This window comes from Cicer arietinum, chromosome 7 (assembly GCF_000331145.2).
Source record: "Cicer arietinum cultivar CDC Frontier isolate Library 1 chromosome 7, Cicar.CDCFrontier_v2.0, whole genome shotgun sequence".
In the NCBI taxonomy this organism is placed as follows: Eukaryota; Viridiplantae; Streptophyta; class Magnoliopsida; order Fabales; family Fabaceae; genus Cicer; species Cicer arietinum.
The window spans coordinates 46,467,003-46,481,717 of NC_021166.2; the positions used below are offsets into that span (position 1 = coordinate 46,467,003).

The window sequence follows — 14,715 nt, forward strand, 5'->3', positions numbered from 1 at the left end:
GGATAAATATAAAGAAGATGAACATTCATCCTCTAAAGTACACCGTCCAAACGAAGAGGATGATTCTAATCCAACCTCTCAGCAACCTCCAAGAAGATGGAAGATGGTAACACATTATCCTCCTGATCTGATCATTGGGAATACTACCGATGGTGTTAGGACCAGACAATCTCGAAAAAAGAATACAAACAACATGGCCATGATATCACAAGTTGAACCCAAAACAATTGATCAAGCAATTTGTGACAAATCATGATATTTAGAAACAAACTAAATGAGGATGGAGATATCATTAGAAATAAAGCAAGACTAGTGGCATAAGGTTACAACCAACAAGAAGGAATTGATTATGATGAAACATTCACACCTGTAACAAGACTTGAAGTAATTAGAATCCTCCTAGCATATGCCACTCATAAAGGTATCAAACTATTTCAAATGGATGTCAAAAGTGTCTTTTTGAATGGTTTATTAAATGGGGAGGTATATGTTAACCAACCTCCTGATTTTGTGGATGAAAAGAAACTTAATTATGTGTTCAAACTCTCAAAAGCTCTTTATGGATTAAAGCAATCTCCTCGAGCTTGGTACGAGAGGTTGAGTTCTTTTCTAAAAGAAAATGGATTTGTAAGAGGACATATATATACCACACTCTTCAAGAAAACTCTTAAAGAGGATATGTTAATTGTACAAATATATGTAGATGACATAATATTTGGGTCCACAAATGATAGGATGTGTGAAGAATTTTCCAACCTCATGCAAAGTGAGTTTGAGATGAGTATGATGAGATAGTTGAAATTCTTTCTTGGTTTACAGATTAAACAACTAGAAACCGACATTTTCATCTCCCAAAAAAAATACACCAAGAATCTACTTAAAAAATATAATATGAGTTTGGCAAAGAGTATGAGAACTCCTATGCACCTATCCTCTATGATACACAAAGATGATGAAAGAACTCCAATATTTGAAAAAGAGTATAGAGGGATGATTGGGTCCTTTCTATACTTGACAGCCAGTAGACCTGACATAGTATTTGCAGTTGGTCTTTGTGCAGGGTTTCAATCCTCTCCTAAAGAATCTCATCTTACTGCAGTAAATAGGATCTTTAGATACCTTGTTGGCACCACCAATCTTGGAATCTGGTATAAAAGATGCTCAAATCTTGACGTATTAGCTTATTGTGATGCTGACTATGCGGGAGACAAAGTTGAAAGGAAGAGCACAAGTGGAGCTTGCCAACTTCTTGGTAAATCTCTCATAAGTTGGTCATGCAAAAAACATTGTGCCATTGCTTTATCAACTACAGAGGTTGAATACGTATCAACTACACAATGCTGCTCACAATTACTATGGATAAAGAACCAACTAGAGGATTACTCTCTAAGGTACACATAAATTCTCATCCTCTGTGATAATACAAGTGTTATTAATATTTCAAAAAAATCCCATACAACATTCTAGATCTAAGCATATTGAAATCAAACATCAGTTTATCAGAGATCATGTTCAAAAAGGGGACATAGAGTTAATTTTCATTGAAACTGAAAATCAGTTGGCTGATATTTTTACCAAACCTCTCTAGGAGGATCGGTTCAAAAATATCCTGGAGGAACTCTTCATCATTAATTTTTTTAAAGTTATTTAAATAAAAATTTATTTATTAATAATTTTTATTTTATTTTTTCTTTTGAGGATCATATCTAAAAATGTCCTCCTCTAACACAAGAGGATGAGCAAACTCTGATGATGTTTGGTCAACCTCAATACCATTGTTTTAATTTTTTTTAGTTTGTTTTTTGGTCAACTTTATTCCTTCAAAAAGATCACATCTGATCCTTAAAATGAACCTAAGATTCAGAGGATCACAAAACACCAAAAGACATGTTGTCCATGTTGGTGAAACTCCCTCTTGTCACGTCAGACAAGGCATGCACACACTCCTCCTCTTCCATTGGCCAGTCTGGTTGGCGCGGCCTCCTTGGCTTCCGTCCAGCATTTAATGCGCAGACGACTAGTCATGACCGTTACAGCCATTCCCATGCCCCTAGTCTGCCTACTCTATTATCATTGCTCCCTTTCTCAACGACTTCCTCACCTGCCTCATCCCCCTTCCTCTAACAGTCACAACCTTTCAAACTCCAACCTCCTACTACTTAAACCTCCCTCCTCTTTCTTTAACAGTCACAACACTTCCAACTTCAACCTCCTACTCCTTAAACCTCAATTTTTTCATTTTTTCCTTCTCCAAATTGCTTACACTAATGGCTTGTACCAAACTCACTGCTAAGCGTAAACTATCTACTCAGGCTCTAGAAAACATTCATCATGATTACTCAAGCACTGAGTACGAGAGTCAAGAAGAGGATTACTCTGAGGCAACTCCTCCTCAAGAACCTCCAAATATAATTCATCCTCCTCTGCAATCTACAACCATCACATCTCCACCTCCTAATTTCAAATCCAAAAACTCCTCATCCTCCAACACCCAATCCTCTGTACCCATCAGAAGATCCTCCAGAATCATGTTTAGGGATGTTTCTTCAAGAAAATCGCTTCCACAAGATAACACTATTCATGTCGTCAACTCTGATGACTCTATGCAAACCATTTATGCAGAATCCATTCCTCAACCATTCTTTACAAAATCCATTTACCAAGCCTCTACTCCAAAATCTCATTCTCCATCAACTAAAAAATCTCATTCTCCATCAACCAAAACATCTCAATCTCCATCAACCAAAAAATCTCAACCACCATCAACCAAAAAACACGCTCATCTCCTTCTAAGAAATCTGCAAACGTCCCACTGTTTGACTCTCCAACCTTGGAGACAAACTACTTTTCTAAATGGGAACACAAGTTTGTGGTCAATGGCAAAATCATTGACCTTTATTATTTAAAACAGGGAGGATTCAATATGGAAGAAGTCTTTGATCAACTTGGCTAGACTTCTTTCTTGCGCATCAATGAACCATAATACCCTCGCCTTGTTAGAGCTTTCTATGCCGCCTCGAATGGAACCAAAGGAAGTATCGGTTTTAGCATGGTACTTAAAGGGGTTCATATAGAAATCAACCCAACTACCTTGTGTCAAATTTTAGATATTCGTGATGAAGGAGCACATTGCTTCTCAAAAACTTGGTATTCTCAGTGTAAAATCACACGAACCTCTGTCCTCCAAAACTCTATGATCAAACCTCCTAAACCTCAAGTGGCTTCCAATCTTCTCCCTATGTGTCGTATCCTCCACAATATATGTGCGCACTCCATTGTGCCTAGGGTTGGGGGTTTTGAGAAGGTCACTGAGCTTGAACTCTTGCCTATCCATCATCTCATGTCTGACACACCTCTTCACTTGGGAAACATAATTTTTTGTTTCATGTTAAATGCTGCTGTTTTGGGTCGACCCGCTCCCTATGGGATGATTCTTACCAAAATCTTCAAATTCTTCAACCTCCCTCTTGACGAAAAACAATCACTTCATTTTAACAACACTTTTTCAATGAAGAATGTGAAACAAATGAGGCTTCAACCTCCCGAATAATCCCACTCAAAAACTTCCACCACAAAAGCTTTCGCTCCCAAAAAATCATCATCTATTTCTCTACCAGCATCCAAGAAGAAGAAGACTCTTCACTCATCTTCTACAACTCCACCACCTGAACCTGAAACTATCCAACCTCCACCAGAGGATACTATTTCTCCAATCATTCAGGAACCTATCTTTCCTATTGATCTCACTCTAACTCCGTCTTATGACTCGACTAATTCAACACTGCCTCAATCTCCACCACTACATAGCTTTCACTCCTCTCATGAAGAAGTTCCTCTAACTGATGATGCCTTAGAAGACGCTCCTCTACAGCTTATGGAGGATGGTGAAGAGCTGTATTTTGATCTCAATTTATCTTACCATCAATTCTCTCCAAAAACCCATCCTGAAGTTCTTACTGCTGAAAACTCTTAGAATTTATAGGAACCTTTCATGATGCCTGCACTAATTCCCTCACATCCCACTCAAGTAAGTTTGGATACTGCTCATCCTCCTCCAAAAACTGCACCCTTTACAACTGCTCCAATCATTGAAGAACCTTCCCAACCTCTACCAGAGGCTCTTGGGCACTTTAGCTCCATTGACTCCTTTTTGGCCACTACATGTGATCATTCATCCAAAGACAAGGTTGAAAGTTCGCATAACAAGAGTATAAGATTAAATGATCAACCAAAAGACTCGAACCCCAACAAGATGATGGAAGGAAGGCGGAACCAAAAGCAGTTAAGGCTACTCAAGACAATACAAAAGGATCAAAAGAAATTGCTTGTTAGTTTTACTAACTTCCAAAACACTATAACTCAATTTGGGTCTTATTCTTAAATGGGTCACCAAACATCTAGCTCCTACAGTTGCCTCTAGAGACCATCCTCTTGAGCTACCAGCCCAACCTTCTTCTGTTGTTCTTGACTCATCATCATCCTCGTCTGATGACTCATCCTCATCTGAGTGACTTAATAGCTCTTTTAACTCTTTTTGTTGCTGACTTAATTCAGGGGGAGTAAGTTTATGAAAAATGTTTGTCATATGGTTTATATGTTTTGCCTTAGGAAGGTTACTGTTTTAATGATTTGTAATATGTTTAAGTTTGGAACAATTCTGTTTTAGTTCAATGAAAGTTTATTTTACTTCTAAATTGCATAATCTCAAAAATGCTTCTATTCGAATGTTAAAAGGGAAATTTTTTCAAAAAAAAATATTGCTTGTATGGTTGAGGGGGAGCTTAATTATTTCTTCATTACATATTACAAAAATCATAATTTAAAGAATTTTGTCATCATACAAAAGGGGGAGATTGTTGCGACAAAATCTCTCTCAGATGGTTTTAATGATAACAAAATTATTTAAAAGATTATGATTGTGGTTAATGACTAATCTGTGCTTTTGAATGAGTTCATATAAGAAAATAGGTTATTCATCATTAAGATAAAAAGGAGAAAAATCTGATTCAATAAATCAAGTATTCAAATCTGGAGGATAGGCATACAAGAGGATGAATCCCTAAGAGGATGAACTTTCAAAGTTGCAAAATATTCATCATCACTAAAACAATGATTTATAGTCATAAAGAGAAGATAAATCAATGTCAAAGAATGAATAAATAAAGCAATTTAAACCAAGAGGTCAGAGGCCAGATTTTACATATACGAGGATGGACTGTACGAGGTTTCACAATGGATCTATAGTCCACATCATCCTCAGATGTTGAAAACGACCCAACACATCATTCTCAAATGTTGAAAACGATCCAACTCATCAACATAAAGAAAGGCTATAGCTAACAAGACAAAAATATAGTCTTATATATCTTGAAGAATGAAAAAAGAAAAGGACAACTCATGTCCAAGTTCTTAGGAGGTTTGAACCTCCTGTCTGAGGATGGACTGAATCAGTCCTAGGATAGTTGTATGACAATTCTGTAATTATGATAAATGACCTTGGACTTTTTGATTAAAGTCTCCAACGGTCATAAAGTGTTTGACACATGGAAAAAACATCAGAAGATCTCAATAAAAGGCAAGGAGCATTTCATTATCAACACACAACAACATTGCATAAAAAGAGCAACATTCTTAAATCTATCTAAGAGCAATTTCCATCATCTTTTTATACTTTCTATAGTCTTACACTAGATCTTTGAAATATCTTTTTAGAAAGTATTCAAGTAAAGATAAATATCATACTCATATCACTTTGTAATTTCCATGTGAGTTACATTTGGAAATAGTTGAAACTTGTAAGAAACAAGGTTGTATGCTTGGCGAGGCTAAAGAATACACAAAGTGTAACCAACCTCTGTGATAGGTTAATCAGTTTGATCATTAGTAAAAACTCACAAGTGTGTGAGGACTGGACGTAGCCTTCATTGGGTGAACTAGTATAAAAGTTGTGTGTGTCATCCTCTATACTTTCTCTTTCATTTATTCAGCTCAAATTTAAAGGCTCAAATTTATGTCCTCGAATTCTCATCCTCTCAGAGAGGATAGTGATTCAAAACACGTGAGAAAATTTTTAAACAACAATATCCCTATTCAACCCCCTTTTAGGGATGTGAATAGGTTAGGCCTTCCATCAGGGGCCTATGGTCTGACCTATTTAATAAAAAGGCTAGGCTCAAGTTGTTTTTAAAGCCTATTTATTTAAATAGGTCAAACTCATGCTTATAAAAAAGTCTATTAGGCCTGACAAGCCGACCTATATATATTTTATTATTTATTAATATTATTTTTTTATTATTATATTAATAATATTATTTCCTATTTTAAATTCTATCAATTAGACAATCATTCAGTAAGCATTCCATATTCAGTAGCCGTTCCATATTCGGTAGCGATTCCATATTTGGTAGTCGTTCCATATGCGGTAGCCGTTCAATTAGTCAATCACTTGATAGTCGTTCCATATTTGTTTAAGAGGTAATAATGGGTGCGTTTGTTTCAAAAAAAAATCTATTATTTGAAATCAAAAATTATTTTTTTAGGGTTTAAAGGATGTTTTTTTCAGATTTTTTTTAAATTATTTTGTTCGAAAAATTATTTTTTGTTTAATATATATAGATAGATATGTACATTGATATTGGTATGTGGAGAGTATCATGTGGTATGAGTAGAACATTAAAGTGTTTTAATGTGAATAAGGCTTTTAATAAGCTTTCAGGTCAGGCCAGACTTTTAAAAAGGTCAGGCTAGCCCGGAAAAAAAGTCTATGATAGGCCGTAGGCCAGACTTATGCCTAAAAACTAAATCGTATAACAGACTCAAGCCTTTCAAAGCCTGACCTATTCCCACCCTTACTCCCTTTTTAGTGATATTTTAGCTACAACGGTAAGGGTCGTTAGATCTAAAGAGATAAAACTTTTATCTCTAAATCTAACGGTTTCACAAATGTTGCATGGTTTAGTGTCGCAAGCAATCTATCCACTCTAACAATCATGAATACATAGTAATTTTTACATTTTGACCGTTGAAGTGTATAGATCCTTTGCAGTGTAAAACCATTAGATTTAGAGAAAAAAATTTATATCGTTTTAGATTCTATTATTTGTATATTTATTGCATCATGCAGCTGATTTAGACTAGACAATTGTGATACATGTTAATAAATGTTTGAAGTCTACAAATGTTTGAAGTCTACAGTGACCACCATGTTGTATAGTAACTAGTGATTCATCTTTTTAGATAACTTCTTTTCTCGGCGTTCGAGGACTTACACTCTTTGGTTTTTTTTTTTTTTTGGGGGTTGATTTCACTCTTCTCATAAGCTATAAATTAATTCAAATTGGAGTATAAACTATCTAGGTACAACAACAATTAATGACACCTCATCAGCACAATTATCCTTATAATTTTTTTAAAGTTGGATGATTTTCTTCGTTGGACATTCTTCGAAATGAAAATGTTGGTTGCATACTTGCATAGGTCTAATTGGTGTTGGACCCACAACGTGTGGGTAGTGTCCAGCCAAAGGAAATTTGCCACAAGCAAATTTTTCTACATATTGTCTTTGGTGCTTTAAATTTATATCGGCAATTTTTTTCTTTACTGTGCAAATCATATCATGTGGTGTAGTAATTCTTGACATGCACATGTTTTATTTTGATTTATTCATATTGTCTCATCGCTTCTATAAACAGAGGTTGAGGCATAAGAAACAGAGCATCCGAAGCAAAAAGAAAAACATAGCTTCTATAAGTTGAAGTGTGTGTGTGAAGAAAAAATTGTGTGTGGAGTAGATCATAATAGTGTGAGAAAAAATATTGGATTCAATATCATTTCTACAACTCTTTGGTCAGAATGAAAACATGATTGATTCAAAAAGATACATTAATTTAGATCATCTTACTAGTATTTCCAACATAAAGGGATCTTTACTCTTATACAGTAAATTGTTCACTCAAGAGACTAAATTTTGATACTAATTGAAGGTGCTGAAAAACTTAAGAAAAGGAGTTTGAATTGTATTCCGCCATTTTTGAAAGATACTTCAAAAGTTTAACAAAAAAATATGTTCCTTATCAAATTATTAAAAAATATGTTCTTTACGATTAAAATAGATTTAGAGACAAATAAATTGAATTATAGAGAACATAGCTAAAAGAAGCGAAGAGATAGAGGGAATACAAATATTTTTATACTTGTTCACAACAAATTGTTGCTACATCTAGTCCTCCCTTTATAGAGAGATTTTCATTTAGTATAGTCGAGGATTTAATCCACTATTTCAATAATAGCATACAAGTATTGTTTACTCTGCCTCTTCAGACTTTGAGTATTTTTTTCTAGTCTCTCCAAGTTGTAACCGTGAGAACTCTACTTCAACATTATGGCATTATGTCGTTGTGGTTCATAAGTGTTGTATTACTTCTTAGGTGTGAGAGAATTGTTGCCACTATCAGGCTGATTTACATCATTTCTATATATTAAACTGATAAGAACAGATACTACACTCGATCTTAGCCAAAAGGCCGAGAAAGGTATTTTTTTTTTAGATAATAAACTCTTATTAAATAGCCAAGACCTCGGTACTTAATATGTCTTCTAGTCAATGTGGGACATAATCATCAGTTGTATAATATTGCTATCTTTCTCAACTCTAATGCAACAACCCTACAAGTCTCTAACAATTCTCTCTTCAAACATTGGATAGTGAATTATCAGTGCATCTAACCACATTTAACAAATTCAGGGTGATGGCAATAGAAAATGCACTCAAGAATATTGCAAGGGAGGTTGCCACATGATTCATATCAAAAAAGGAACAAAGAATGAGATAGAAAAACATGAGAATGAAAATGTTGAGCTAGGGTACAATAAAACCCAGCAATAGTCCTTACTCAAAGCCCAATGATATTGGTAAAGAAAAATGATTAGAGTTAAAGATTTTGTATGGATTATACGACTTTCAACATCAAATAAGGTTATTGTGCTGGAAAAATTCCCCCATTCCAATGATGGAAGAGTTGTTGGATGAAATACACGGAGCAAAATACTTTTCTAGAGTGTACATAGGGCAATTTAGCCAGATAAATAACAAAGATAAAGATTCTTTTTTTCTTTCTAAAATCATATTTTTATATCGTCTTTCTTTCCTCATCTTTTTTATTTAAATAAGTATTTTTCCATAGGTTTGATTTTTCTCTCAATTTTATATGAGTTCTTCGGCGGCCTGCAACATCGTATTAATTGTCATCTTGATGTGACGTTTTTATTTTCTACTTTGTGCGATGTTCATGATTCAAATTGGAAGATCAATTTGATCATTTACAAATTCAGTCAATGATTTTGATTACGTCAAAACATTTGGGATGAGATCACGAGTATTTTAAGTATGTGGAAGGAGACCTACAAAAAAGAACCATTAGCAAAAGAAGAACAAAATTGTGATTTGTTAAATTTATTATGGTTTTATTGAAAATGACATATTTGTCTTATTTTAGCCATATCTTAAGTTTTAAAACTCCTAGCTATGTGATTTATGATGCATTGGAATTATAAGACATTTCTCTACAACTCGTAATTCATATATTTAGTCCAAATTCAGCTTTTATCTTGATCATAAATTCACTAACGTTTGATGACATATATGTGGACGTAATTTATTGTATTTTGTGTATTTCATTATGTTTCTTTTCAATTTAATGTAAGGGGATAAACGTAGAAATTAGTCTAGAGTATATTCATGAATATGAAGATGTTTCATAGGAAGTATTATCTAGATCTTTATTCTAAAGCCTATAAATATTCATGTAAGACTCCATTTTAAGGGATAAAAAATAAAGAAATTATAGGCATTATCATTTTGAGAGTTTATTCTTTTTGAGTTCTTGGAACCATCTTTAGAGCGCATTGTCTTGCTGTGAGTTCTTGAATTTCATCTCCAAATTATACTTCTACTCCCACTTTTTGTTAATAAGAAACAAATATTACCTTTTTTTTAAGTAGATCTAAACTTTAACTTTTCAAAAATACAAAAAAAAAAAAAATCTGCAGAACACAAAAATTGAATTTTCTAAAACAGGGTTTTGATTGTGTTCTGGAACACAAATTGAATACGATGGGTAGAATTTTGTCAAAGGTATAATTTGGTGGATATGTAGTAAAGTTTTCATAAAATTGTGCAAAAGCATTTAAATAGTGTGGGTTGATACATACGTAAAGGTGGAGCCCAAAAGAAGTTTCAAAATGGGGTGTTAAGAGCACTTATTTGGTATTAGTTGAATTGATATTCAAATGTTTTAAATGTTTTATAGAATCCTTGTTGAAGTCTTGATAATTTTGTGATCTCTTCAAATTAGAAAGGTGAAATTCAAATAAAAAATATTTAATTAAAAAGATGGAAAGTTTTATGCAAATTAACTTTAACTAAATAGGTGGGGTACGCCAAGCCAGTGTAGTAGTGCAACACAAAGGCGACACTCAAGAGACCTAATATTGTCGAAAAGAAAATTTTCTAAGATGCAGCGTTTTTCAAATAAATTCATCTGCCAATTGAATTGCAGCGAGAGAAGATATTTTTCTGAAAAGGTGGTTTGAGAAGTGGAGGGTGAAATGGTAATTTTGATAAATATCTAGGTATTTCTAGATATTTTATATATATATATATATATATATATATATATATATATATATATATATATATGTGTGTGTGTGTGTGTGTGTGTGTGTGTGTGTATTGGGAAGGAAAAAAGGAAAATTGGAAATAGAAAAGAAAAAGGAGAGAAAAAGAAACAAAAGGAAAAGATAGAAAACATATAGAAAAACTGAAAACATTTCCTTCGCCAGAAACCTTCTTCTTCTTCTTCTTCTTCTCTGTTAGCGTAAACCAAAAACCACTCAAACCTTCATTTTTATTCAACTTCTAAGCTTCATTTCAAGAAGTGACAGAAGGGAAAGTTGCTCATCTCCACGTTGCGGTGCTAGTGAGCTAACTTTGGAAGGGGCGACACGAGCGCAGTTTTTACCGGAATTAATTATGGTACCGTAATCGCGTGTTAGAGCTATCGTTAAGGTAAAGCCTCCTTAAAAACTTTTAGTTTGCATTTAGGGACTTATTTGTGGTTGTGTGGATATAAATTGGTTGGGTTTGATGTGTAGATTTGGGGAAAATGAATTTAATGCTTTTATGGGTGAAAGTTTGGAGTTGGGTTTTTGGTGGAATTGATGAGTGTTTTCGTGGAAAAGGAATTTGATTCATCTATGTGTGTTGTTGAGGAAAAAAATTTGATGTGTTTGAGTTTTTGTTTGTGAAAATTAGTTTGACATGTGTTATGTTTGAGTTTTGTGGAAATTTGTGGTGATTGATGATTGAACTTGGTGAGGATTTTGTGGTTTTTGAATTGATCGAAATTAATGTAAATTGTGGATTAAATTTGATGTGTGTGGTGGAAAATAAATGTTTGAGTATGCTCCTTGTGGAATTTGAAAATCGTTAGAGTTAAATGAGTATTAAATATGGGGAATTTTTTAATATATGCATTTACTTAATGATTGTCGTGAAAATCGTTTTAGTTAAATGATTATTAAAAATGGGGAATCCTTTAATATCTGAATTTACTTAATGATTGTCATGGATAGAGTCAGAGTATGCTCATGCATTTCATTGTACATGGCGACCGGATGGGCCATGGTGATAGTGGTGACCGGATGGGTGATGACTCTTCATCATATGCATATTTTCCCACTGTCTTCGTCTTATTTATCTTCAATCATTAATTAAAAAGGATTTATTTGATATATTTTGTTGATTTTTGTTCTTTGAGTTAATAAAACGTTTTGTGTTTTTATTTCATTGATTAAGTAGGAATTTTTCGTAATTTTACATTGTGTTTTGTTTTAGTGCAGTGTTGAATTTTGGTGAGAAATCAACATGACCTATGTAGAGTATTTCAGCTATATCTGGAGTTGTAGATGTCCAATTGGAGTCACACCAAGTGCAAATGAAAGCTAAGTTCCATAGCTCCAATGTTCATGAAGAAACAGGACCCAAATTCAGAATCGAAAGACGAGACACATGCAATATACGTCAGACAACAGATGTTATGCGCCTAAAGCGCGCCAGACGCGCCTAGGGCGCATTTCCAGCCGTTCAGCACTGTCCAGGCGCGCCTGAAGCTCGTTTTCTGTGCCTGGGGCGCATTTCCGGACAAGTAACACTGTCCAGGCGGGCTTGGAGCGTGTTTCCTGCGCCTGGGGCGCGCGACGCACATCAACATTCATAAAAACACAATTTTTCACTGTTTTAGGGATCTATTTAACTCTTGTGAAGTTGGGAGACTTGTGCCCTAACATAGAAACTCATAGACGGCCGTTTCTAACATCATTGGAGCTGTTTTATCAAGAATCATTCATGAATTCTTTTTGTAATTCTTCTCTAATCTCTATATTTTTTTATCTCATCGAGTAACTAAACCCTATTTGTTAGGGATGAGTGTAACAAGATGAAACCCTTATTTTTATAATTTGATTTCTAGTTATATGAATGAGTTTATTGAATTATTTTTCTCATCTCTGTGCTTAATGCTTTTTATTGCTTGATCAACATTAAAATGTTCTACGATTTGTATTTTGAAACTGAAGTGGACTTTACAAATGCTTGAGATGAGAAATTCATGAATTTGAGATGCAAGTCATGAAACCAATTAAATTAGTTGCAAAGAAATAATTTACAAGAGAATTTCTATACGGTAATGCTTAATTCTAATCTTAAATCTACTAAGGAATTAGAGGTTACTTTGGAATTAAAGGTTCTGTCACTAAGACATGAGGGCAAGAATAATAAAGAGAATTCGGTAATAATTCAATAAAGGAATTCAGTAACTAGGATCAAAGTAGACACCAAAGTTGGATTCAAAGTGAAACTCATCCATGACATTTTTCTCATTATAAAGGATCAAATTTATTACTGTTGTTAATTTCAAATATTATTTCAATCAATTCGGGAACTTTTTTGTTCAATTTCAGTAATTAAATGTAATTCGATAGTAAAATGCAATCCTTTAGTTCGACACTTGGTACTACCATTTTAATTATTACTTGCAACGATTCAGTACACTTGCTGAAACGCTATCAAGTTTTTGGCGCTGTTGCCGGGGATTGCCATATCACTATTGAATTTAATTTATTTGCTGAATTGAAATTTTTTGCTCTGCAATAAAATTTCTTGTTTTATTTTATTTCTAATTAAAAAAAAAATTATGGTTTAAAACTCTTTAATTTTTACTTAGTTATTTATCTTTCTTTAACTGTTCATTACTCATAATTTATCTAACCTTGTATGCGAGACAGTCCTCAGCTGAACTTATATTTGATCTAGAAATCGAAAAAACAGTGAAAGCACATCGAAAGGCGGCTCGAGAAAGGAGACAAAGGGAAAGACATTTAATAGTGGAAGAAGAGGTTTTAGGTGATTTCGTCATAATTAGTGAGATGGCCGATCCACCACTACAAGAACGTACTCTCGGCGAGTATGGGAATCGAAATAGAAATCGTGCTCGATTTCCCATCCATAACCAACCGGTTACAATCAACAAGTTTGAAATAAGTCCCGTTCTATACCGAGAGTTGAAGGAGATTCATTTTGCCGGTAGACATAACGAAGACGCCAATAGACATCTCACAAATTTCTTTGAATTATGTGAAACAGTGAAGGTGGATGGTTTGTCTGAGGAAGGCAAGAGAATGAAATTGTTTCCATTTTCATTGACAGATAGAATAGGTTATTGCCACTGAGATAAAGAAGGGGATGACAGCTCTAAATATACAACCCCAAGTGGCCCTTGTCAAATTACTAAAGTAGACTAGCTGTAACCTTTGTGGAGGAGCACATAAAACTGGAGCTTGTGAAACATTGGATGACAATGAGTTAGAAGAACTAGAACAAGTGAATTTTGTAAGTAATAACAGGAGGCAGAATAATCCCTACTCTAGTACGTACAACCCTGGTTGGAGAAATCATCCAAATTTTTCTTGGAGAGATCAACAAGGTGGATCTCAAGGTCAACAAGGAGCTCAAACAAACCAATTCCCACCTACAAAGGCTGCTTGGGAGAGTGCTATGGAGAAATTAGTGACAACCACAAGTTCTTTCATTGAAGATTCAAGAGCCATCCAGAAAAATCACTCTGCATCCATAAAGAATCTTGAAACTCAAGTGAGTCAACTTGCTCAACAAATGGCACAAAGAACGACTAGAAATTTTCCTAGTGACACGGTTCCGAATCCGCGAAATAATGTCAATGTCGTGACAACAAGGAGTGGCAAGGTAAGTGAACAAGTACCGCTTAAAGCCAAACAAAGTGTAAGTACTTCAATTTCAACCCACTCAGAGGAAATAGTCACACCGACATTAGTTGAAGAGCACATCACTCTTGAAAAGGAGGAAGAACATGTGGTACAAAAAGGGGAATCATTGCCAAAACCAGAAATTCGACTTCCGTTTCCTCAAAGATTAAAAAAGAAAGAAACAGAAAAACAATTCGGTAAGATCCTTGATGTTTTTAAAAAATTACAGATTAACATTCCTTTTGCAGAGGCACTAGAACAGATGCCAACATACGCCAAGTTCACGAAGTAGATTCTGTCGAAGAAAAGAAAAATTGGCGGTGAAACAATGATGCTTACCAAAGAATGTAGTGCTATACTACAGAGAAAACTGCCACC

General features: G+C 34.4%; 1 pseudogene; it reads right to left on the reverse strand.

Moving 5' to 3' along the window:
• Positions 1-8,405: 8,405 nt before the first annotated feature.
• Positions 8,406-8,535, reverse strand: LOC113787884 (U2 spliceosomal RNA; annotated as a pseudogene).
• Between the last annotated feature and the right edge of the window lie 6,180 nt (positions 8,536-14,715).